Genomic DNA, 25,363 nt, shown 5'->3' with positions numbered 1-25,363 from the left:
CACACACAAAACAGACCTCTTTCTACCTCCTCCATAAATGTGTTGTGACTATCGCAGAACAAACACTTTGCCCAAGTGTGTAAGGGGGTGATTTGGTATCTGGAGCAACCAAATCCAAACGGGATACATTTCCTCTCTGCTTCTCCTGCTTAGCTGATCTGTAAACTGTGGCTACTCTACATTTCTGCTTACTTGGGTTGTTTCTACTTTGCCTTATCTTATTATTTTATAATTTTTAATATTTTTAGGTTTATTTTATTTTATTATTTTATTTTATGTATTTCAGCATTTTGCCTGCATGGATGTCTGTTGTACCACATATGTGCCTCCTGCTTATTGGGGTCAGAAGAGAGCATCAGAGCCTCTGGAATTAGAGTTAGGGATGAACCCAGAATCTGCACGAGTAATGAACCCCTGAACCATCTCTCTAGCCACTTGTTTCTCTTTTAGATACATGGAAAAACACAGAGCCAAAGTGAGCAGAGAAATGGAGGAGTTTCCCTGATAGGAAGGAGGACAGGGATTTAATTAGCACGGGTTCTATCGCTTCTATTGTTTCATTATAAAACTGATACATGCTTATTATAGAATGTTTTAAATGACTACATTATTTTTAAGCTCCCATCTGTTACTTCTTAACTAGATTTCTTTGTTCTCTTTGGGATAATAGCAGCTCATGATTCCTTTCGAACCACAATTTTAAAACAAAAACAGAAATGTGGCTCGCTTTAAGGATAACTTTACTTTGGCTTTTAAAAACTTGGAAGTGAAGCCGGGTGTGGTGGCGCATGCCTTTAATCCCAGCACTCCGGAGGCAGAGGCAGGCGCATTTCTGAATTCGAGGCCAACCTGGTCTACAAAGTGAGTCCCAGGACAGCCAGGGCTATACAGAGAAACCCTGTCTCCAAGAACCAAAAAAAAAAAAAAAAACCAACCAAACAAACAAAAAAACCCAAACCCAACCTCATGCAGGGAACTCCCCAGGATTATGTGGGTACTGTGTTATCCACTTAGACATCTTTTTTTTTTGGTCTCACTCATTTATGTATTTTTGAGACCTGGGTCTCACGCAGTCCGAGCTGGCCTGTAATTCACCATGCTGTCAAGGTTGGCCTTAAACTTTTAGTCTTCCCGTCTCTTTCTCCCAAGTCCTGGGGTTATTTTCCCTAGGTCCATCTTAGAAATGAATTCATATTTTGGGGAAAAACAAGTCAGAAGTTCAAAGACTAAAACATGTTAGAAATGTCTTTATTAGAGGTAAATACATTAGAGATTCATTGATCATTCATAATTTTAAAAAGCTCAGGATAAAAGAAATGCAATAATTTCTCGCACTGAGCAACTATCAGTCTCTATCCCCTGCCCTGATACACTTTATTTGTGCAGCTTAAAGTAACTAGTTCCTGAACACTCCTCCCCTCTGTTGTGTTGAAAGATACGTGTAACAATGAGAACACAGACTAGTTTGCATCACTAGTCAACTTCACTCACACTAGAATCACTTGTGGGGAGAAAAAAAAAAGAATCGTTGTCCTTATCTTGTTGAGTCTGTGGGCGTGTCTGTTGGGCACTGCCTTGATTATTAATTGGTGCAGAAGGGCCCAGCCCACTGTGGGTGGCACCAGCCCCCAGGCCGGTGGTCCTGAGCTGTGTAAGAAAGCAACCTGAGTGCACTCAGAGACTGGAGTTCTCTATGGTTCCTGCCTGGAGTTCCTGCCCTGAATTCCCTCAGTGATGAAGTGTAGCCTCTAAAATGAATAAACTCTTTCCTGCTCTTAGTTGATTTGGTTAGCTATATTTTGTTACAGCAACGAAAAGAAACCAGAAAAAGGGCAAATGTGAATTCTTTCTGAGACAGGCTATTCAACATGAAAATGCTTTGGAGTGGTTCTGCTCAAGTAATAGTTTATTCACACAGATTTCTTTTCTTTTCTTTTCTTTCTTTCTTTCTTTCTTTCTTTCTTTCTTTCTTTCTTTCTTTTTTTTTTTTCAAGACAGGGGACAGGGCTTCTCTGTGTAGCCCTGGCTGTCCTGAAATTCTGTAGATCAGGCTGGCCTTGAACTCAGAAATCCGCCTGCCTCTGCCTCCCAAGTGCTGGGATTAAAGGCGTGCACCACCACTGCCTGGCTTGGTGTCTGGAAGAGCTGGGTCCATTTTTTTATTTTTGGAAGAAATCTCACCGATTGGATGATTTATAGGAGGAGAGCATAGAGTTATCTTTTGTCTCTTGTTCTGCCTGTTCCTAGACAATAGAGTCAAAAGTATCCTACAACAAAGACTCCTGAAAGAAGCATCGCTAAGTTTGCTTGGAGGGACGTCGGGCGTCCACTGAGTGCTGTTATCCCAGGCTTCATCTCTTTCGTGTTTCCTGTCTGAGCCTCGGAGGTGCTGAGTGCAGGGGAGATGGCTCTTTCCTCCTCCCGGTCCTTCCGCTCTAAAGTGCTTTCATTCAGTAATCAGCTTGCTGCCAAGCGTCTCGTTTGTCTGCCAACCCGGGAGTCTGGACATAGATTTTTAATTTCAGGGTATTACAGCTCTTTCCAAGGAGGAGGCAGGGACGGGCACTAAGTCTATGGGCAACTGTAGGATGTACCAGAACGGTAGGATGAACCTGGGTTACACAGAAAAAAAAAAAGTAGGTTTGAATCATAGCCCTAGCCCTCTCAAGCCATATGAATTTGGGAAGTTCTAATTGCTCTGAGCCTTGGCTCGACTATCTGTGAAATGAAGGCAAGGCATGTTCGTTATGAAAAGCAGATTAGAGCGAGGTAGGGTCAAGTGTACACAGCTGTGCGTTTCTCATTCCTGTTCTGTCCCCTACGCGTCTACCTTTTCTCCCTCTGGAAACTAACAGCGATGGGCAGCGAGCATGGGGCTCCTTCAGAAGCAATCTGGCCTTTACCCTCCAATAAGTATGGAGGAGGGGTGAGATTTCTGTTCTCCACGGTGTCCCATGGCCCGCCCAGCTGCAATTGCTTCTCCTTCACCCTATCCATCCTCCTTCTCTCCTTCCCACCTTCTCTCTCTTCCTCCCTTCCGTTCTTCTTTCCTTCCACAGAGCTGTATGAGCCCTGGACTACATGACAACTAGGGACTTGCTCCATCTCTGAGCTCCATCCTTCACTCTCTGAACATCCCTGTGCTAACCATCCCACATAAGGGAAACCGTACAGGGTATGTGCTTTGCTGAATGGCTTAATCAGCACATGCCTTTAAGTCTCATCCATGTGTAGCTTTTGTGAGAACTTCTTTTTCCTGGCTAACTAATATTCCAGCATGTATATTTAATTTTTTTCTGATTTATTTATGTTTTTCTGATTTATTTATGTTCAAAGTGCATATAAGTGTTTTGCCCATATGTAAGCATACCATGTGTATATGGTGCCTGCAGAGGGGCTCAGATCCTTAGATCTGGACTGACAGATCTAAGTGTGCCGTCATGGGGGTGGTGGGGACTGAACTTGAGTCCTCTGTAAGAGCAGCAAGTGCTCCTTAGCCACTGAGCTTCCTCTCCAGCCCCAGAAAGTGCGGTTTTCATCCATACCATAGCAGTTGAATTGCTTGCGTCTTAGCTTGCTTCCCACAATGCTGCTGTGAGCATGGGCACATAAATGTATTTGGATCCTTATCTCCAGTTCTTTAGAATACACACCAAAAGAACTATTAGGTCATGTGATGTGTTCACCTTAAATTTTATGGTTTTTTTTTGAAAGATTTATCTATTTATTTTTATGTCTATGATTGCTCTATCCGCATGTACATCAAAATGCCAGAAGAGGGCACCAGATCACATTATAGATGGTATTGAGCCACCATGTGGTTGCTTGGGATTGAACTCACAACCTCTGGAAGAGAAGCCACAAGAAAGCACTATGACAATCTATACCGCAGCCCGGGACTCACTGCAATGCCCAGTGTGACCTCAGTCTCATGACAATCTACCTGCCTCAGGTGTATACCTGAATACTCTGTGAGCCACTGTTCCTCACTTTACATTTTTTTTTCTGAACATAACACTTTTTTGAAGTCTTGGATATTGAGGCCAAGTGGCAGTTTCTTTCCGCCCTCCTCACTAACAGTGGCCATTTTGCTGCATGAGACTTTCTTTTTGCAAATGCCTACCCTAATGTGTTAAAGCTGTTACTAATTTTAAAGAACATATACTGTGGCATCTGGCCTACCCCTGTCTCAGCGGCTGCACTAGCATGAGGGTGACAGAGGTCCCCGTCTATTGAATGGATGAGAATCCATGTACCAGAGCAGATCCAGTGGTTTAGAGCTCCTGGTGTTCTTGCAGAGGCACTGAGTTCAGCTCCTACTACCACATAGTGCCCACAAGTATGTATAATCCCAGTGTCTGGGAATCATAGCATACGTAGCCCCAGTGTCAGGGGATCACTCCGTATGCAACCCCATTGTCAGGCCTTATGCTGGCTAGTTTTATACCACCTAGACATAAGCTAACATCGTCAAAGAAGAAGGGCCGTCTATCGAAGAAAAAAAATGCCTCCATAAGATCAGGTGCAGGCAAGGCTACTGGGGATTTTCTTAATTAGTGGTAAATGGGCGAGGGCCTGGCCCATCTCTGGTATGATGGTCTTGGGAGGCAGAGGCAGGGGGATGTCTGTGAACTCAAGGCCACACTGATCTGCATATTGAGTCCCAGGTTAGCCAGAGTTATACAGTGAAGTCATGATACTCTTTCTCACACAGACATACCTATGTATCTACGAGTGTGTATGTGTGTGTGTGTGTGTGTGTGTGTGTGTGTGTGTGTGTGTGTGTGTGTACAAAAGGAAAGAGATACTGGAGAGATGACTCAGTAATTAAGAGCCCTGGATACTTTTCTAGAGAACCTGGTTTCAATTACTAGCATCCACATGGCAATTTACAACTGTTTGTAATTCCAGTCTTGGGGGTTCTGATGCCCTCTCCTGGCCTCCTTTGGCACCATGTGCATGCATGTGGTGCACAGACAATACATGTAGACAAAATGCCCACAATAATAGAAATTAAAAAAAAAAAGGAAAGGAGTGAGCCACCACATTTTACACTTATCAAAAAGAAAGAAACTGGCTGGAGAGATGGCTCAAAGGTTAAGAGTGCTGGCTGCTCTTCCAGAGGTCCTGCGTTCAATTCCAGCAACCCCATGGTGGCTCATAGTCATCTGTAGTGAGATTTGGTGCCCTCTTCTGACCTGCAGGCATACATTCAGGCAGAACACTTTATACATATATGTATACACATGTAATAATCTTGCTAAGTAGATAAACCTTGCTTACTTGATAAGTAAGTAAATATTGAAAGAAAGTAGGAAAGAAAGAAAGAGAGAAAGAAGGAAAGAGAGAGAGAGAGAGAGAGCGAGCGAGCGAGCGAGCGCGAGCGCAGTGGAAATAGCAGGCTAGAACTGCTAATGCCTTCCCTCTGTCCGTCTGCAGTGAACCAGAGGGTGTGCCGGGGTGAGGTTAACTATTAGGAGACAGATAAATGTGGTTGTTTCTGCCAGACAGTTCAGTCCCGGCTCTAAAGAGGAGGCCTGGATCAGGAGGATGTGGTAGCTCAGTTCAAGCGTCCTTTAAAACTGTGAGGCTCACAGTGAGGACGGGTTCTGGTTTTACTGGTGTTTGTATGCATGGCCACATGTTCTAGAGAGTGCATGTATGTGTCTCACAGGTGTTTACTCCATGTGAGTTAATCCCGCTGATGTTTCTGGGGCATAAAGTAGCCCCCAGTGGCTCTAATGTATGTATTGTATATAATAAAATAGCATTTGTTACCTGTCATCCTTGGGAGAATTAAGAAATGCACACTTAAATATTTTATTATTATTATTATTATTATTATTATTATTATTATTATTGTATTCAGGATCAGATGACAAACTGCCATAGAGAGTCAGTATTACTAACTTTTCACCTTTGAACAAAATGGTAAAATCAAGTGCTTTGAACTTGCAAAGCTGAGGACCAGCTGTGTGGCGGTCTTTATGGAAACATGTAGGGCAGGTACAGCGACGTTACTGCTTTGTGTACAAGCTTAGAATGAGGGCGACATAAACTCACCACAGAACCGTAGCCTGGTTTTTCCTTGCAGAGTCTGTGCACGTATTTCTGTGGGATTCTTGTGTTTAAAATGCAGATCAGACTTTATCAACAAATGCTTCAGATAATAATGCTGTTATGTTGTTCATGACATTTAAACTCTGTACTGGATCTTGGGTTTCTTTTTTTTTTCATGGTTTTAAAGCTTTATTGTAGAAAAGTAGAGAGAAAGAGAGAAGGTAGAGAAGTAGAGGCCGGCCATGGCCACATGCAGACTGGGGGAAGGAAAGGGAGAGAGAGGAGGTGTAAGGGGGCAAGAGAGAGGCGAGAGTGTAAGAGCGAATCTTGTTTTTTTTTTTTTTTAAAGATTTATTTACTATTATACATAAGTATACTGTATCTGACTTCAGACGCCCCACCAGAAGAGGGTGTCAGCTCTCATTATGGGTGGTTGTGAGCCACCATGTGGCTGCTAGGATTTGAACTCAGGACCTTTGGTAGAACAATCAGTGCTCTTACCTGCTGAGCCATCTCACCAGCCCTGTGAATCTTGTTCTTGAGCATCAATGTTTCCTATTATGTTACGTAGCTCTACATTAAACAAGACTAAGTTAACAATGTTTTATTGAGATTCTATGGTGTCTCCAGTACTCTACTGGGTCCAGGTAGTGAGATGGTGAGTGGATCCTGTACTAGCCCCATATCCTCGCCCCCGAGTGACATCTAGGATATTGCTAAGAACAACAGAAGAAACAGGAGGCTGTGGTGGCTCTTTGTAGAGACCGTTCACACTAGGATAAGGGGAGGTGTCTCAAAGGAACCAGTAAGCTAATTCTTAGAGTTGAGGACACTAACTGATTGAAGGAAGGAAGCCCTTCCTCAGCACAGGACCCTTGGTATGCTGGGAATCCAAAACCCCTGTGAGGCTGGAGGGGGAGGGGAGAGGTGGCCAGAGAGACAAGAGGAGCTCTCTGTGGCAGATTCTAGGCCGTCCTTGGATGAGACCAATGGAGACTCCGTAAATCGTTTGGATAAAGGGTATATGTCTCGTGATGAAGCTGGAGCTCTGTAAAGATAGATATAGATGCAGAGTGGAAAATGTTGGGGGTGTGGGTGGCTTCAAGGCAGAAGCCCAGGGGATCACGTCCCATTCCTTCCAGGAATGGGGAGACATGAGTGCTCCTACATTGTGTCTTCTTGCAGTGAGGTGATTTCTTTGTCTTTGGCTTGGACCAGTGAGTAAGATTGCAGACATGAGGGGCAGATTTTCTGAATGAGATACTAAATTCATTTTAGATTATTTAAACTGAGGGTCTTGTGTGACCCATGTAGCAACCAAGGAAGCTGCTGGGGTGGAGTCTTGAGAGCTTAGAGGAAGCTGTGGATGCACTGTCTTAGTCAGAGGTTTGCTGCTGTGAAGAGACACCATGACCACGGCAACTCATCTTCCTATTTTTCTTTTTTAAAGATTTATTTATTTTATGTATGTGAGTAAACTGTAGCTGCCCTCAGACACACCAGAAGAGGGCATCAGATCCCATTACAGATGGTTGTGAGCCACCATGTGGTTGCTGGGACTTGAACTCAGGTCCTTTGGAAGAACACCCAATGCTCTTAACCTCTGAACCATCTCTCCAGCCCCCCATGGCAACTCTTGTAAAAGAAAACATTGAATTGGGGCTGGCTTACAGTTCAGAGGATTAGCCCATTATTATGTCTGGAAGCACGGCAGCCTACAGGCAGCCATGGTGCTAGAGAAGGAGCTGAGAGTTCTATATCTTGATCAGCAGGCAACAGGAAGAAAGAATGATACTGGGCCTGACGTGAGCATCTGAAACTTCCATCTCCCGCACTCCCCAGCGACACACCTCCTTTAACAAGAGCACACCTACTCCAACAGGGCCACACCTCCTAACAGTGCTACTCCCATGAACCTTTGGGGGCCATTTTCATTCAAACCACTGCATGTATTTCATTTTGTTCTTCCCTGTCCTCCTTTAGGATGCCTCTATAGACTTAATAATGAACATATTTCTGCTTTATTCAATCCAAAGATTCACTCACTATCAGGATGGGCCTCAAATTCACAGAGGTCCTCTTCCCACACAATGGTGGGATTAAAGGCAGGTGCCACTATGGACACTATAACCCATTTTTTATTTTATTTTTCTGAGAATACTTTTTTTAAGTTTATTTATTTTACATTTGTGAGTACACTGTAGCTGTACAGATGGTTGTGAGCCTTCATGTGGTTGTTGGGAATTGAATTTTAGGGCCTCTGCTCACTCCTGTCAACTCTGCTCACTCAGTCCCTGCTCACACCTACCCAAAGATTTACTTATTATTATTATATAAGTACACTGTAGCTGACTTCAGGCACACTAGAAGAGGGTATCAGATCTCATTACGCGTGGCTGCTGGGATTTGAACTCAGGAACTTCGGAAGAGCAGTCAGTGTGCTCTTACCACCAGGTCCTTCGAAGAATATTTTAATGACTTATTTATTTTTATTTTATGTGCATTGGTATTTTGCTTGCATGTATGTCTCTGTAAGGGGGTCAGATCCTCTAGAAGGGGAGTTACAGTCAGTTGTGAGCTGCCATGTGGGTGCTAGGAATTGAACCCAGGTCCTCTGGAGGAGCAGTCAGTGCTCTCAACCACCTCTCCAGTTCCAAGGATGACTTAATTGCCAATCATTTTGTCTTCAGCTTCAAGTTCTGGTATATACCACCATACCTGGTCCAGTAAGGAAAATAAAAACCAAAAAGTTTAGTGCACAAAGTCTGTATGGGGTTCAGACATTTCACACATATTCACTCCCTTTTCTGCCCCACTGTCCGCTCACAGGGTCACTTCCTCCCAGCAAATAAACTGTCAAGCAGTTAGGAACGGGAAGGGCAATGCAGTCCACGTGGAAAGGCAAGCAGGCTCAGGCTCAAGGGTCCTTGACTGCCCCTGTAGTCCCCAGTCCCCAGTGGGGTGGGGGAGAGACATGCCTGTACTTTTTTTCTTTTCTTTTCTTTTTAAAGATTTATTTATTTATTATTATATGTAAGTACACTGTAGCTGTCTTCAGACACTCCAGAAGAGGGCGTCAGATCTCGTTACGGATGGTTGTGAGCCACCATGTGGTTGCTGGGATTTGAACTCCGGACCTTTGGAAGAACAGTCGGGTGCTCTTACCCACTGAACCATCTCACCAGCAGCCCCTGTACTTTTTTTCTCCATCCTCTTTCTGCCTCTTGTTTGTCTCAGCGAGTCCCTGAGGTTACACCAGTCAGGAAGCCCGTTCTCTTTGGTGGGCTGGAGAGGTTGTTAGAGCTGCGTCTTGCCTGTGTGCTCTGCCCTCCGACTTCCTCTGTCGCTGTTCCTTCAGTGCAGGGTGTAAACTCCCTGACTATGGCTCTAGAAGGCCCTTCTTGACACCTGCCTCTCCCGGTAGTTTCTGTCCAGCTGCGTGATTATCTCCGTCTTTGCTTCTCTTGAACTTTCTAGTAGGTGTCGTTCTGAGCGCTACAGCAGGCTTAAAAATATCCCGTCATACCAGACCCTAGTTCCTGGGAACACATAGTGCCTTTCGAAAAAGGGGTCTTTGCAGATGCAGTTAAAATTTTTGTGACGGGGACATTATACTAGATTATAGTGGTTCCTGAAGAGACAAATGCCTTATATAACCATAAAATCTGTGAGAGGGAGATTTGACTCAAACAGGAGGGAAAGATTTAAACAAGGAGTAACTGCAGACTTGAAGATACTCGGGGTTTTTTTGTACTTGTTGTTGTTGTTTTTTATTTTATTTTATTTATATGAGTGCACTGTAGCTGTCTTCAGGCACACCAGAAGAGGGCATCGGATCCCATTACAGATGGTTATGAGCCACTATGTGGTTGCTGGGAATTGAACTCAGGACCTCTGGAAGAGCAGTCAGTGCTCTTAACCTCTGAGCCATCTCTCCAGCTTTTATTTTTCTTTTTTGTTTTAAATTTGTTTGTTTTTTTTTAATCGACTACGATGATATGGCTAAAAGCCAGAGAATGCTGGCTGCTCCTGGAGGGACTGCAGTCCTTATGAAGTTCACACTTCAACGCACTGAGACTCTTGGAGCTCCTGTGACCTGCTTAAATGTATGAGAGTAAATACCTCACATATTGTATTCTTATATAAAGACATGGTATCTGGTATTTACCTGAAAATCAAACTTAATAAAGGAGGCCTCTTAGAGAGCAGCTTCTAATTATCTCTGTGTTTGTTTAGCATGGTGCTTAGAAATGAATACTTGGTGAATAAGTTAGCTACATAATATTTTACTTATTTATTTTATGTACATGTGTGTGTGTGGGGTGGTAAGGGAGAGATTATTTTCAGGATGTCATGTGTAAACACTGAAGAACAACACTCTCATACCTCTCCTCCGTCACACTTCCGTGTCCTCCTCTCTAAATTCATGGTCTCCTCATTGTTACATGACCTCTTAATTCTCCCTTCCTAAGAATCCATTGATTACCTGTAGCTCTTCATATAGGGGTGGGACCATGTGAAATGTCCCCTGCCCACAGCAAATGTCAGGTAGTGGTGCCATCATGACAGTCTTGTTTAGGCAGCCATGTTGTTGAGATTTTTGTAGCCTGCCTTTTCACTGGGACATGATGTAGAAGCAGGTGTCTTGTCCTCTGTCTTTTACAATCTTTCTGTCCCACCTTCCATGATTTTCCCTGACACATGGATGTAGTAGGAGCTGTGTTACAGATGTATTAGTCAGAGTTGGGTAACACATAGTCCCTTGTTCTCTGACCTTCAACCAGTTCTCCATCTGTTACAAGAAGAATCTTCTTTGATGCAGGGTAAAAAAGTTTCAATAAATACTAAGAGTACAGTTAGATGTTATATTGACTTAGGAGAATGGCAGAACCTCATGGTAAGTTTATAAACTATTATAAAGCCTATTGAAACCCCCAACTGTATCCAGCAGTTGAGAGATGACGACAGTGTCTATATACTCATCTCCTATGCCCATCATGTAGTTCCTACAGTTATAGTTTTAAAACAGTGCTCTTCTCAGAAGCCCACCTGTGGTGGTACCACCCTGTGACCTGCTACCAGTGTCTGGGGTGTGTGTTCAGAAGGCAAGGGTGCTGTGCTTCAGGATGCTACATCCTTCCACATGAATCGAGAGACCAAAGAGAGGTGGACATTTCCATGTGGATAACAGCAGAGCCAAACAAGACTCCCAGCCAGGGAGCCTGGTGCAGAAGACCTGTTGTGATGGAGGGCCACCAGGGTGATGCTTACAGAATTCATACTTTCCCCGTGGAAGATGAAGTGTGAACGCTCGCTGTCCTGTTTGATGAGAACCGAGAGTCCTGATGAGCTCTCGACAGGGTTTGCTGCCAGTTTCTGCTCTCAGAATCACGATGAGGCAATCAGATGAACATCCCCTAGAAGGTGGCGTTCAGTCTCATGGCTAAGGGGACATTTGATCTCACATCGCAGAGACTAGACCTTTGCTCTGTACACATTGTTGTGGATGAAGCCAAAGAAGGGGATGTGATTATTAAATTTGTGGATAACTAAGTTTTAATTACTCTCAGAATAGAACTGGAGTAAGAATCGGGCAGAGATGACAGATGACAGGCCATCCTTTCATGAGCATGTAGATAGCCAGACATGTATGTGGAAGAGATTCAGCACTTGACTTGAGTGCTTTTTTTCTTTGAGAAATTGAAGGAATAGTTTAAGAACGAATCTGGTGATTTTGATGACTTCAGACTCAGAGCGACCAGAGGTGCGGAGGGCTGCCAAGGCGCGTGGTTACGGATGCAGACTGCAGTAGCAGCAGCTGAGCATCCAGAGGAAGGAAGATAATAAGTTGAGGGATTTTCTTCTTCTTCTTTTCTTTTTGGGTCTGGGACCACACACACACAAGTCCATTTGAAAAGCAAATAGAGAAAACGGAGCACACCCGGAAGAGGGGAACGGTATAATAAAGTGGAAACCCGGTCAGTGGGGAGTACCAGCAGGAACCCTGGCCGTGAAATTGCTCTCTTCAGTCTTATGTGGGAGAAGGAGTACACAACGTTTTTGTCACTCAGGACAGCAGGAAGAACACCAGTGGGACTGGGGAATTTGAAAGGAGCAAACTCAACCCACAGTAAAGAGCAAATAAAGACCAGGCTTTCAGGATCGTAGAGATGGCACTCCCTCAATCTTATTTTATTGACAACAGCTAAAAAACAAGAAAGAAAGGGCTATGTGGTTTTAGAGGAGACATTGGGGAGGCTCCAAATATTACTTAGAAAATAAATAGATAATGATGGCTTTGAAAACTGAAGTGAACCCTGACACATGAATAATTTAGTAAGGGATACGAAGGGGAAAACACTGGGATTATTTAATAAATTGCCTAGATAACTGATGACAGAGAAAATAACTTCAGAAATATTCCAAGTCATTGAAATTAGTACTCACTTAATTTATTCTTGTTATTATTGTTGTTGTTGATGTTGTTTTTTGAGATAGGATTTCTCTGTGTAGCCCTGGCTGTCCTGAAACTCTATTTGTAGACCAGGCTAGCCTCAAACTCAGAGATCCACCTGCTTCTGCCTCCCAAATGCTGGGATTAAAGGTCCTGCCCTTAACATTTATTTATTTTTATTTTATGTATATGGTTGTTTTGCCTGCATGTGTGTCTATATGAAGGTGTTGGATCCTCTGGAGTGGGAATTATAGACAGTTGTGAGTCGTCCCGTGGATGCTGGGAATTGAAACTGGTCCTTTTAATTACTAAGCCATCTCTCCATTTTTTTTTAAGGTTAAGCCATAAAACAATAGAAAAAAAATTAGAAGGATATATTTAGAGAAATATAAATTTGGGGATAATTTTTTGTTCGTTGTATAGGACATTTAAGTTATGCAAACAGCATAATATTCAGGTGTCTATATGGTCTGTATGTACTTTGGCAATTATTAGCATATTGCTGTATTTCTTTTCTCCTCCAATCCCCTCCCTCTTTCTTTTGGTTTGCTTTTTGGGAAAGGACTTATTATGTATCACATGGTAGTTCTGAACTCAAACTCATGATATGGCTCATGCTAGCACCTTCCCACCTCATTGGCTGGTTTTGCGTGTCAACTTGACACAAGTTAGTCCTCAGACAGGAAGGAGCCTCAGTTGAAGAAATGCCTCCTTGAGAGCCAGCTGTAAGGCATTTTCTCCATTAATAATCAGTGTGGGAGGGCCCAGCCCATGATTGGGTGGTGTCATACTTGGGCTGGTGGTTCTAAGTTCTATAAGAAGACAGGCTGAGCAAGCCATGAGGAGCAAGCCAGTAAGCAGCACTCCTCCATGGCCTCTGCATCTGATCCTGCCTCCAGGTTCCTGCCCTGTTTGAGTTTCTGTCCTGGCTTCCTTTAGTGATGAGTAGCAATGGGGAAGAGTAAGTGGAATAAACCCTTTCCTCCCCACCTTGCTTTTTGATCATCACAGCAATAGAAAGCCTAAGACAATCTTTATGCCTAACTTCTTAGTTTCCTTTGACGTTATCTTGGGAGTAAATTATAGACACTCTCTTCTTCCTTCCTGCATTCCTTACTTCTTCCTTGTGGATTTCCACAATGAGGGTATCTCCTCATCAAACACTGTTACAATTATTACTTCAGACAATAATAAATCTCTCATACCTTCTCATGCTCAGCACACATTCAGATTCTCTCAGTTGTTTCCAAATTGTGTTTTTAAACTACGTTGCTCAAACTAGATTCCATTACATGACTCCTATTCTCAAACTTCATTTCACTGAGGAACTTTGGTTTTTGACCTGTTTCCCTCCCTCCCTCCCTCCCTCCCTCTCTCCCTCCCTCCCTCCCTCCCTCCCTTCCTCACTCCCTCCCTCCCTTCCAACTTTCCTTCTCTCCCTCCCTCCCACTGCCTCCCTCCTCCCCTCGTTCTCTTTTACTCTCCCTCCATTCCACTCTCCCTTCCTCCCATTCTCCATCCCTTCCTCTCTCCTTCCTCTCACTCTTCATCTCTCCCTCCATCCCACTTTCTTCCCCTCCCTCTTTTTGTCTATCCCAATTTTTGTTGAAGAGACTGGGCCACTTTTGTGGTAGACTTTTGCCTTCTAGATTTATGATCACTTCTTCTGGCTGTCATTTAAATTTAATTAACGTCACATCATCTCTCCTGTAGGATAGAAATTTTGATCTAAAGTTATAACTAAATCAGGTCAAAATATTCTCCTTAAGAATGTCACAGGAGGGGCTGAAGGATTGGCTCAGTCATTGAGCACTGACTGCTCTTGAAGAACACCTGAGTTTGGTTACAGCATCCACGTGGTGGCTCACAACCACCGGTAACTCCAGCTCTAGTGAATCCAACGCTCTCTTCTGGCTCATTTGATCACGGTATGCATGTGCAAACATGCACAGATGTATTCCCCACAGATGTGCATACACATGAATATGTATATACACATACCATTCCCCTTCCCCAAAGGGATTTGTAAACAGTGCTGTGACTATGATGTTACAGCATATAAGGAGGTGTACAATATGAATTGTGATGCTTTTATAATACTAAGGACAGCCTTGGAATGGAGATAGCTTCATAAAGTCATGACTTTTCTTCTTTATTCAAGTCAGTTTTCTCTGCTAATAACTTAGCAGATCTATACCTATACCTTGCTAACCTACCTTACATTCTACTCTTTCATTGCTATTGCTGATTCTTTTTTTTTCAAAGATTTTTTTTTTTAGAGATTTATTTATTTATTTATTATATGTAAGTACACTGTAGCTGTCTTCAGACACACCAGAAGAGGGCGTCAGATCTTATTACAGATGGTTGTGAGCCACCATGTGGTTGCTGGGAATTGAACTCAGGACCTCTGGAAATTCAGTCAGTGAGCTTAACCGCTGAGCCGTCATCTTTCCAGCCTACTATTGATGACTCTTATCTGTACTAAACATCTCCTGACAAGATGTACAGTGTTGATTGCTTTCCTTGGTTTTTCCAGGTGTTTTGCTTTCATTGGCTAGTATTCCCCTTATTACCTGGAGTTATTTACTAACTGAAATAGAGTTCTCTGGAGACAACAAGACTAACTACCTCTCTCTTTTACTAGTTTTTGAGTAAAGAGTTGGTATAGGCGATATGGGCTTTGTTCTCTCTGTATTGATCATCATTAAAACTCTTCTGTACGTAAGCAAGTCAATCTGATATAATTTCTTTTTGCTGCTGTGACAGATTGCATTTGGCAAAGCAGGCTGCATCAATATGTATGCCCCATATGTTCCTATGCTGGCACACTGACACTTTCCCATCCCTTCTTACAGACGCCCTCTTGGGAGCAGGCTTTTTGTGAAACCCAAGCACCAAAGCCATTGTGGTGGAGGCGTATATGGAGCCAGCACAGAGCTCTAGAGAAATGGCCCTCTTTCTTCCCCTAGCTCTTCTGGCCTCTGCTAGGGTTGCAGAGATGGTGTACTTGGTAAGGTGCTAGTGGTGAAAGCTTGGTGACCCAAGTTTGAGTTCCAGCAGAACAGGAAAATGTCAGCCCCTCAGCACCATCAGGCCAGCTGGGGGCTGAGGAGGCTGAGGCTGGAGGTTCCTGGGGCTGGCTAGGTAGCTGGATTAGGAAACTGAAGGTTCAGTAAGATACTGTCTCAAAAAATAAAAAAGGAGAGTGACTGAGAAAGACATCTGATGTTGCCTTCTGTATAGGTACATACACACATAGTTCCATGCATCTGTAGGTACGTGTGTATGTGCACACATACACGTACACCTGCTTTTACATACCTAATTGATGCTGAGTTGAAATCAGCTTACCCTCTGAGCGATGCTCTGACTATAGGCCTGGCAGAGAAAAAATGCTATTTTAATTTGTTTCGTGTGGCCTTTTTTAAAGGAGTTCACAGTACCTGCATCAGATGCTGTGATAAAGCTGGCTTTGGGGACCTTTGTAAGGTGATGCTTTTGACCTTTGACCACACCTCGGTGCTCTGGATGATTTCCATGCTTTTGGTAGAAAACATTAGCTAAGCTTTTCTTAGAGAGACTGTGCCTTGGATCTAAAGCCAGCCTTTTCCTAAAGAGTCCTAGTTATTTTTAGTAAAGAGTGGTATTTTGAGTTTAAAACCTCCATGATAGTTTTTAGTGGACGAACTTACATTGTAAAGATTACAACTGATAATAATAAAGTATTTCAACATCTTTCCTAACAGGAAAGATTGACAGACTCAACAGACTAGACAAGAAATGTGTTAAAAATCCAATAAAAATAAAAACATTAACAATTGTCATAGGATGTTGTGATGGTTTGCATATGCTTGGCCCAGGGTATGTCGCTATTAGGAGGTGTGACCCTGTTGGAATAGGTGTGTCACTGTGGGCATGGGCTTTAAGGCACTCATCTTAGATGCCTGGAAGCTGGTATTCTGCTAGCAGCCTTCAGATAAAGATATAGAACTTTCAGCTCCTCCTGCACCATGCCTGTCTGGAAGGTGCCATGCTTCTGCCTTTATGATGATGTACTGAACCTCTGAACCTGTAAGCCAGCCCCAATTAAATATTGTTCTTATAAGAGTTGCCTTGGTCATGGTGTCTGTTCACAACAGTAAAACCCCTAACTAAGACACCAATTAATAAGAGGAATTGATCTATGTTTACCTTCACAATGATAAGAAAATGGAACTATCGTTCCATTACTAAGTTAGAAGATTTTTCTTTGAAAGCAAACAAACATGCCCCAGCACTGACAGGATGCAATGAACAGATCGCACACACATAGGTACCAGTGTCTCCTGATGATGGCTGCCCAGTGCTGACAGGATAGGCCGATTCTCTCTCACACCCACTAGAGCAAGAGCTACCCTATGCTGTTTCTTTTTCTGGGATTGGATGAAATTAGTTAGGGGGCACAAGTTCACGGCTCTAGCTCTGGCTGGCACAGAGCACAAACACAAAACTAACAACGGAGTTCTGGAGTATAGTGTTTTGAAAAGCCCCACAGTTCTATGTTCCTAATGCCACAGTCTCTACAGGGGTTCATGTTGGAAGGGGAACTCTGCTTTCTGTTGTCTGTTAGGGGTGCATGTTCCCCTAAGTACTAAATCCATGTGATTAGAACTTGTCTTAGGTAAGTCTGTGATGTAGCTTGTATGAAGGAAAAGAAAGGGATCTAAAGCAATGTGGTGGCTTGAATAAGAATGGCATATTCCTATTCATAGTTTGAATGCTGAGTCATCAGGGAGTGGTCCTACTTGAGAAGGATTAGGAGGTGTGGTCTTGTTGGAGGAAGTATGTCACTGGGGGTGGGCTTTGAGGTTTCAAAAGGCCCAGTTTTCTTCCTGTTGCCTGAGGATCCAGTTGTAGAACTGGATCCAGCACCACATCTACTTGCTTCCCACCATAATGATAATGGACAAAACCTTTGAAACCGTAAGCCAGCCCTCAATAAAATGCTTTCTCTTCTTAGAATTACCTTGGTGTCTGTTCACAACCAATAAAACACTGAGTAGGACAAACAATTTTCTTTTAGGCAAAAGAGAATTCTACTCACAAGACCATACCTATTTTCTTTGGGCATGCAGTTCTGTTTTCTTCCCAGGCAATACTTTATTTGAATAAGATCTTTTTTTTTTTTTTTTATTCTATAACTCAAATTTCTGATAATCTATTCCAAATGAACTGTATTTTAATTAATTATAATAAAATCAAGTGTCAGGGGCTGGCTCAGCAGCTAAGAGAGCTTGCTGCTATTGCAGAAGACAGGAGTTGGGTTTCCAGCACCCAAGTCAGCTTACCAGCTCCTGTAACTCCAGCCTCAGGAGATCTAGCGCCCTCTTCTGGTCATCTCCAGCACCCACATACATTTACCTGCCCTCCCCCAGTAACTCAGTAAAGAGAATAAGGTTAAGCACACTGCTTTCTGGAGAAGGAAGCTCCCTGGGAAACAACTGCACAGGATTATTGACACAGTTTAAGAACTGCAGCAAGGACTTAAATGAGAAAGGAAACCTTAGCAGGGTCTCAGGAAAGAGAGTGGGCTCTGAGCATTTTATTGCTGTATGGAGGGCAAGTGAAAGCAGTCACCAGGGGCCAGGTGACAGTGGTCACAGCACGAACTAGGGCTTTTGAGTAACAATAATAGTTAGGCTTTTGGATGTTAAACATTTGCAAACTACATTTTAAAAAAAAAATACACTTTTTATTGATTCTTTGTGACTTTCACATCATGCACCCCAATTGTGTTTTGGGTGAGCATTCTGTATGTGGAACTAAATTTCCCATGTGACTTAGCTCATTTGATAACGAAGTGTGTCAAAAGATCACTCAATCAGGGTGACACCTAAAAAGGATTTTTTTTTTCATTATCCAAAATTAACTAAATTTATGAGATTAATGTTATCAAGATCCCAAGAAATTCAAACCAAAGACACTGCTCATGTATAAGTATGTAGTTGAAATGTTTTTAAAGAGTAGCTCAGTAATTAGTTTTTCTACAGAACAGTCACAAACATGCAACCCCCTGGTTTTCATTACTCTGTCTTTGTGAAGTGAGTGGGCGGAGCTGGAGAGACCGCTCAGTGAATTAGAGCACTGCCTGCACTTACAGAGGATCTAGGTTTGCGTCCCAGCACCCACACAACCCAAGAGCTGTCTGTAACTCCAGTTCCAGGTCGTCCGATGCTCTCTTCTGACCTCCTCAGACACTGGGTGCACTCGGTGCACAGGCAGATGTGCAGGCAAAACACCCATATATAAAATAAAAATGGATTAAAAAAAAAGTCAAGCAAATGGACAGCTACATGTAGCTCAGTGATGGAGGGTTTTTTTTTTGAGATTTATTTAATTTATTTATATGAGTACACTGTACCTTTCTTCAGGCACACCTGGAGAGGGCGTCGAATCCCATTACAGATGGTTGTGAGCCATTGTGTGGTTGCTGGGAATTGAACTCAGGACCTCTGGAAGAGTAGTCAGTGCTCTTAACCACTGAGCCATCTCTCTAGCCCAGGGACTGAGTTTTTGTCTAGCATACATGAGGTCCCTTTAGTCCTCAGAACCACAAAAGAGTGAAGTTATGATATACATATTTAAATAACACTTATTTACATAATTTATACAATGGAAATAAAAATCTAAATGTAATTATCAGCATAATAGTTGATTTCTTATCATGTATATAAATGTAAGTATATAAACTTGTTTATATATACAATTATATATATATGTGATACTTATATATTATATATAATGTTATATGTATATAATGCTATACATATTATATATATGTAATCCTTAAGTCATTGATTTGGATGGTACCAAGCATGTAGTATTTTCTCCCAAGAAGATAACAACATGCCTTTGACTGTGATTCACCATGAGGTTCCTTGGGACACCTAATTTCCATCTTATTGCTACTGGAGATTAGCCGAATAAAGAAGAGACTGTGTGAACCTCCTACAGCTGTGATTGATTTCTGTCCACACAGCACCTCTGGGTTTTTCATACCAAGAACTCCTCCATCTCTCGGCAGGTTCCCACTGGGTGTCTGAAATTTTAATTCAGCTCTAACACTCACTACGCACAGTTAATGCAGGCACCAGAGGTTAAGAGCTCAGGCCTTCAAAGTCGCCCTCAATTCCATATGCCAGTTACAAGCATAATAGGTCTCCAGACTACCCCTACTTCTGTGCAGTTTGGCTGTAAACTGGAATCCCCTTCATTTGCTAATTTGTTGCAGCAGCTCTCAGAACCCAAGGAAATACTTTAGTCCCCATTACTGGCTTGTTATAAAGAGTATTGGGGGAACTGGGGTGCTGGCTCAGTTGGTCAAGTGCTTGCCTGTAAAACATGAGGCCCTGAGAAAGCCAGGTTTGGGGACATACCTGTAAGCCCCAAACCTGGGGAAGCAGAGATAGGAGGATCTTTGGGTCTTGCTGTTCAGTGAGTTTAACTGACCTGGCAAGTTTTGTGATAGACTCTGTCTCAAAATATGAAACAGAGCAGAGCTGGCTCCGAGAGATGGCTCAGTGGGGGAAGGTGCCTGCCCTAAGCCCGACAACCTGAGTTTGATCCCTGGAACCCACATGACAGAAGGAGAGAGCTAGCTCCTGCAAGTTGCTCTTGGACCCACACACACATGCTGTAGAAAGTATTCTGGTGCATGCACATACCACACCACACACACACCACACACACCACACACACACACACACACACACACACACACACACACACACACACTCTGTTAGTAAGGTCATAAATAAAAACCTTGATGTAATTTGAGGTTAGGAAGGGTCTTTAGTGAAGGGCTTCCATCCTTGTGAACTCTGTGGAATTTGAAAATTTTTTGCCAGCTCAGAAGCCCCTGCCATGCAGTTTACAGTTATTTGTTGTTGTTGTTGTTGTTTTTTTTTTTTTTTTTTGTGAAAGGGTCTCTGTAGCCCAGGCCTCCTTTGAGTTTACTATTTGGCCTATGGTGGCTTCAAATTGAGGCAACCCTTCTGCTTCAGCCTTCCATTGCTGGGATTAAGGGTAAGCGCCACCAGGCCCATCTACTTAGGGTTTCCAGGAGACTCATTAGATAGTGCAACTGACCAAAACACTGGTCATCTATGATTAAGCCAGGCTCAGCTCTTCTCTGCTTCCTGGAGACGAGAGGTTTCCAGCCTCAATCGTGTGATTCCTTGGTTGCTAGCTCTCAGCCTGCAGCTTCGTGTGGTTGTCCCTCTCCTTCCAGTCAGCCCATTAGCATGAACTCAGGGTTGTGAGAAAGGAGCTTATGACAAGGTACAGAATGCTCGATTCACTTCATCACCTGGGAAATGGCAGGACTTGTGCAGGAAGCAAGGTCTGGACTGCAGCTGTCTGGACTTCCTATTCTACCATAGTGGCCACACGATTCTTTTATCATTTAAAGTTATTTTTAAAAAATTTAAAATTAGCATATGGAACATTAGACATCATTATGCTATTTTCGATCAAAGTGTTTTATGGAGTTTCCTCTTGCCTCGTCTCACTCAGTCTCCGCTGCCCTCTGGTCCTCACTGCCCAGTCTTTTCCCCATTTCCATGTGTCTTTTTGCTCACTTTTCATCTCCATCACCCATCTTTACCCTCTCTTGGTCTCCTTTCCTTACTCTTTCCCACCCCCACCCCTACACACACACACACACACACACACACACACACACACACACACACACACACTACAGGCTAAGATCTGCATATGAGAGAGGACACACTGAATTTTTTTTCCCTGAATTTCTGAATCTGGGTCTTCTTGCTTAGTATTGTACTTCAGATCCGTTCACTTTCAGAAACATTTTAGTTTTCTTCACAGCTGAGTAACATTTCATTGTGCGTATACTTTAGACATTTCCATTATCTACTCGTCTCTGATGAACATCTAGGCTGGCTCCATTTCTTTGATGTTATGCACAAAGCATCAAAAACTGTGTAGTGTCTCTGAGGGCATGGGGTTTAAGTCACTAGAAATGATACCATGGTGCATGGTGTTCAAATGCTTTTTCACTGTTTCCACATATATGCCTGAACTGCTTTAGGGACCCGAATGCATAGGAAGTTAAAATAAAGAGGATAATTTTCTCTGCTAGGGTTTTTCCTGGCCTCCAGCAACCACGACAGGTGAGGCTTGGCCACCCATCCCAGTATTTTGGCTAAAGAGAGGAACAATGGAATAGTGGTGAAAAGCAGACAAAGGGAGATTTGATTGATTTGGCCACATTGGGGAAGGGAGAGGAAGATATAAAGTCCAGGAACCCCAACTCCAACTTTAGAATGCTGATTAGGTTTTTAAAGACTGTGAGCTACGCTTACTTAAGCAGTCCTGGTCAGGGTGTGGTTCCCCCACATCACTGCGGTGCTGGTCCAGCAAGATGTTCTGAAGAACTCAAGGATGGCTTTTAGGATGATGAGTTAATCTTCACATCTTCAGCTAAATGAGAGGAAGCAGAGAGATAAAAATGGAGGCTGCGATGTTAGGCCTTTGCCCCGATGCCTCAAATGGTCTTTAAGGAAAGCAGCTTTCGAAGTATCTGCTGCACTTCCACTTTTGATTACCACTGTCTGTTCTGCACTTCCACTTTTGATTACTACTGTCTGTTTGGGTTGTGATTTTTCTTCATGAAAACTTTAATGATGGCCTGGCGGTAGTGACACACTTGGGAGGTAGAGGCAGGTAGATCTCTGTGAGTTCGAGGCCAGCCTCATAGACAGAGTGAGTGCCAAGACAGCCAAGGCTACCCAGAGAGACCCCTGTCTTGCAAACAAACAAACAAACAAAATGAAACAGCAACAGCAGCAACAACAAACCCTTAGTGACTTTGAATTTTCTTACCTTAAATTTTGTACTCATTACAATATACCATAATGAAATTAGAATAAAACATGGTTTACCTAACAGCGTTCCAATTTAAAGCCATCTGTGGTGGCTCGTATTTGTAACCCCAGGAATACGAAGATTGAGGCATGGAGGTTGCTGTGAGTTGGGGACTTGCCTGGGCTACAAGGTAAAACCTTGTCTCAAAGGGACAAAGATAAGAAGGGACTGAGGAGGCTCAGTGGAAGGCCCTGGCTGCACAAGGATGAATGGCTGAGTTCTGAACCCCAGCACCATATAAAATGTGGGTGTGGCAGCCACACTGTGACTTCAGTGTGGGGGCACTGGAGAGGAGGAGCCTTGGAAACCCCATTACTTTCTTTTCTTATCACAGGAATGGAAATAGAAATATGCATTCCCCCCTCCCCCATTTTGATAGGCTCCTTGTTGTCAGGTGATTTATGGGTGATTAAATAAATGGTTGGTGGCTAAATGCATTCAGTGCAAATAGGCTTTCTCTATTTCCCCCTGCCCATTTGCTGTGTGGGTCTGTAAGTGTATTTTGGTTGGACTATAGGTGAGCTCTCTCATGATTAGAACTTCATGCTGCACCAAGTCTAATGGTTATGTCCCTGAGGCCTTCCATGAACCATACTGTGATGACTTGCTTAAAGTATGCACACACACACACGCACACACTCACGCACAGGCACACGCATGCATGCACGAGATGGATGATGTGTTGCAAGGTGGTTTGGGCAGTGTCGGTGGCTTTTGCAGATGAGGTCACTCCCATAGCATTGGCATCTTGACTCAGGAGTGGGTCTCCAGTCACTGCTGTGCTTCTGTTACATACAGGTTGTGAATAAATCTAAATGCAAGTGTAGGCTGCTTTACCCTGTCTGCTAGAAACAGAAGGAACCAGACCACCCAAAAATATCTTGTAAGAAAACAACAGTTCCTGACTCTGTACACCACCTGCTCCAATGCAACCCAGGGCTCAGAGTGATGCAACTCACAAGCGTGGAAGGGGCTGGCGGATGGGATGGGCTGTCTCGGGGCTGATCTGATGTCAGAGCAGATCATGTGGTGCTCTGTAGGCAGCTGGGACTGGCCCGCGGGAAGCACATGGATTACAGTCTGAGGCTGTGATGGGAAAGTCGGTTCCTGGGCTGCTGTCTCATACACATCAGCAGGCAGGGAAGCTGGGGACTCCGACTCGCCCTTCTCCGGGCCCCTCCTGCTGCGTGGTCACAGGCAATCGCTGAGAGAAGCTGCTGCTCCAGTAAGTGCTTCAAGAAGGTCTTTGTTCGGAGCGTTTGGGAAGCCGGGAGGAAGTGTTGCTGTGGAAGGGGGGGGATGTTGGAAGCCCTTTGTAAATCGCTCTCGGGATCTGGGCTGGGCAGCATGGTTTTATATGCCATCCCGGGAGGTCAAAGGCAGCGCCCGATGTTCAAGATGGTCCCCAGCCCCGATTTTGGTTTGTTCTTCATGTGATGTGTTTTTCTGATGTGCAGTTTCGGGGGTTTTTCCTTTTTCTTTTGTAATTGCAAGGCAGGTTTTTCTTTTAGACCCGATTAAAGTGAATTGATTTTAGATTCTCTTAACCCTGTGTGGACTTGTTTACTCTGTGGCAAGCGAGGGGCGCAGAGAGGGTGGGAACTCCCTCAGTCAACATCACTGCTTCTTAAGATTCAGGTTGTGTTTGTGCCAAAGGACCATGTAGTGGTTGCCACCCTTCCCTGTTCTGGGGGAGTAGGTGATAAGAGGAGAGGCAGGGTGAAGCCGTAGTGTGGACACTTGATTAGTTTTGCCCAACAGTGGGGTTGCTAGGAGATTGCCCCCCTTTAATGGTTAAATTTTGCACTAGGTACCGTCAGCTGGCAGAACACAGACAGCAGAGGAAAAATGATGGAGTTCTCACTCTGTTTCCCAGCAAACGGATTCTCTTTTCTGCTTCCAAAGCCCAACTAAGGTGCAGCAGAGGGAGAAGTGAAGATTTCTAAGCACTGTTGTTTTGTTTCCTGTTTTATGGATGACAGGAGTGCAGAGCTGCACTCGTGCCTCAGGCATGAGCCTCAGCTCTCCAGCATCTTAGGTGTGGCCTTTTTGGAGCACAAGAACAGAGATGGAATGCCATCTTACTGTTCCTCCCGATACATTATACTCCGTTTCTTTCAGAGGCTGGAAATAAATGTGTGTGCTTGGAAGGCAATAGAAGGGGGATTTAGGAGAACAGATTTGTGTATTTTATCTGGCCTGAGACCCCTCTTCCCTGGGAACTCTTTATAGAGTTTTAGGTCCAGGTATGTGATATCAACTTGAAAGATAACATGCACATAATTATGCCCTGTTTTTAAGCAATGGCGCCCCCACCCCTTTTGGAAAAATAATGAGATAACCTGTTATAAGCAATAGACTTTGACGCTTTGGGGCCAAAGACTGATTCCAGAAGTATTTGAGCATTGAAGAAACTTTTAGGGTGTTGGAATGGAAGCAAAGGTCTGTTTAGATGTGGTCTGTTCTTCTCTAAGGCTTTCTGCCATCCATGGTTTAAGTCACAGAACACCAAACAACAGGCAGGAGCTTGCCCCACCCATCGAGCTGCTAACATGGAGTCCTCTCTTCCCATTTCGTCCCCCTTAATTGCATAAGCTAATGCAGAAACGGGTAGGATTCATCTTCTCCATCCCATGTGCTACAGGTATAAGCTTTATGAAAGAAATTGAGAATAAAAGGAATATATATATATATATATATATATATATATATATATATATATTCCTGCTTCCAAGCTATGGAGTGAAGGTAGACTTGTTCTGGAAAGGGCTGGTCCTTGTGAGCCTCTTCACTAAGGGGAGCCCAATATGAAGACTGTTTCTAGAGGAGGTCTCTCTAAACCAGCTCTCCCTGCCTCCTCAGGCTAGATAGACCCTCTTTTTGGTCCCATGCCAAGGTAGTCTCTCTGAATGTGGG

General features: G+C 43.6%; 1 protein-coding gene across 13 annotated transcripts in view; it reads left to right on the top strand.

The window, feature by feature from the left end:
- The window catches only part of Ank2 (ankyrin 2, brain), a 578,741-nt gene that overhangs the window by 67,831 nt on the left and 485,547 nt on the right, over positions 1 to 25,363 (top strand). For 4 of the 13 annotated variants that reach the window (XM_030252362.1, XM_030252368.1, XM_030252365.1 and 1 more), the window contains exon 1: positions 23,409 to 23,672. The exons of 2 other annotated variants lie outside the window; for them this stretch is intronic. The gene's annotated coding sequence lies outside the window, so the exon portion shown is untranslated. Of the gene's footprint in view, positions 1 to 19,488; positions 23,673 to 25,363 lie in introns of those variants that run through there. 7 more of the 13 variants (XM_006500893.3, XM_030252367.1, XM_006500886.3 and 4 more) reach the window with 3 other exon arrangements.

The sequence above is a fragment of the Mus musculus genome, chromosome 3 (assembly GCF_000001635.26).
Source record: "Mus musculus strain C57BL/6J chromosome 3, GRCm38.p6 C57BL/6J".
NCBI classification, from domain to species: Eukaryota; Metazoa; Chordata; class Mammalia; order Rodentia; family Muridae; genus Mus; species Mus musculus.
This window is presented reverse-complemented; position numbering and strand designations above follow the sequence as displayed.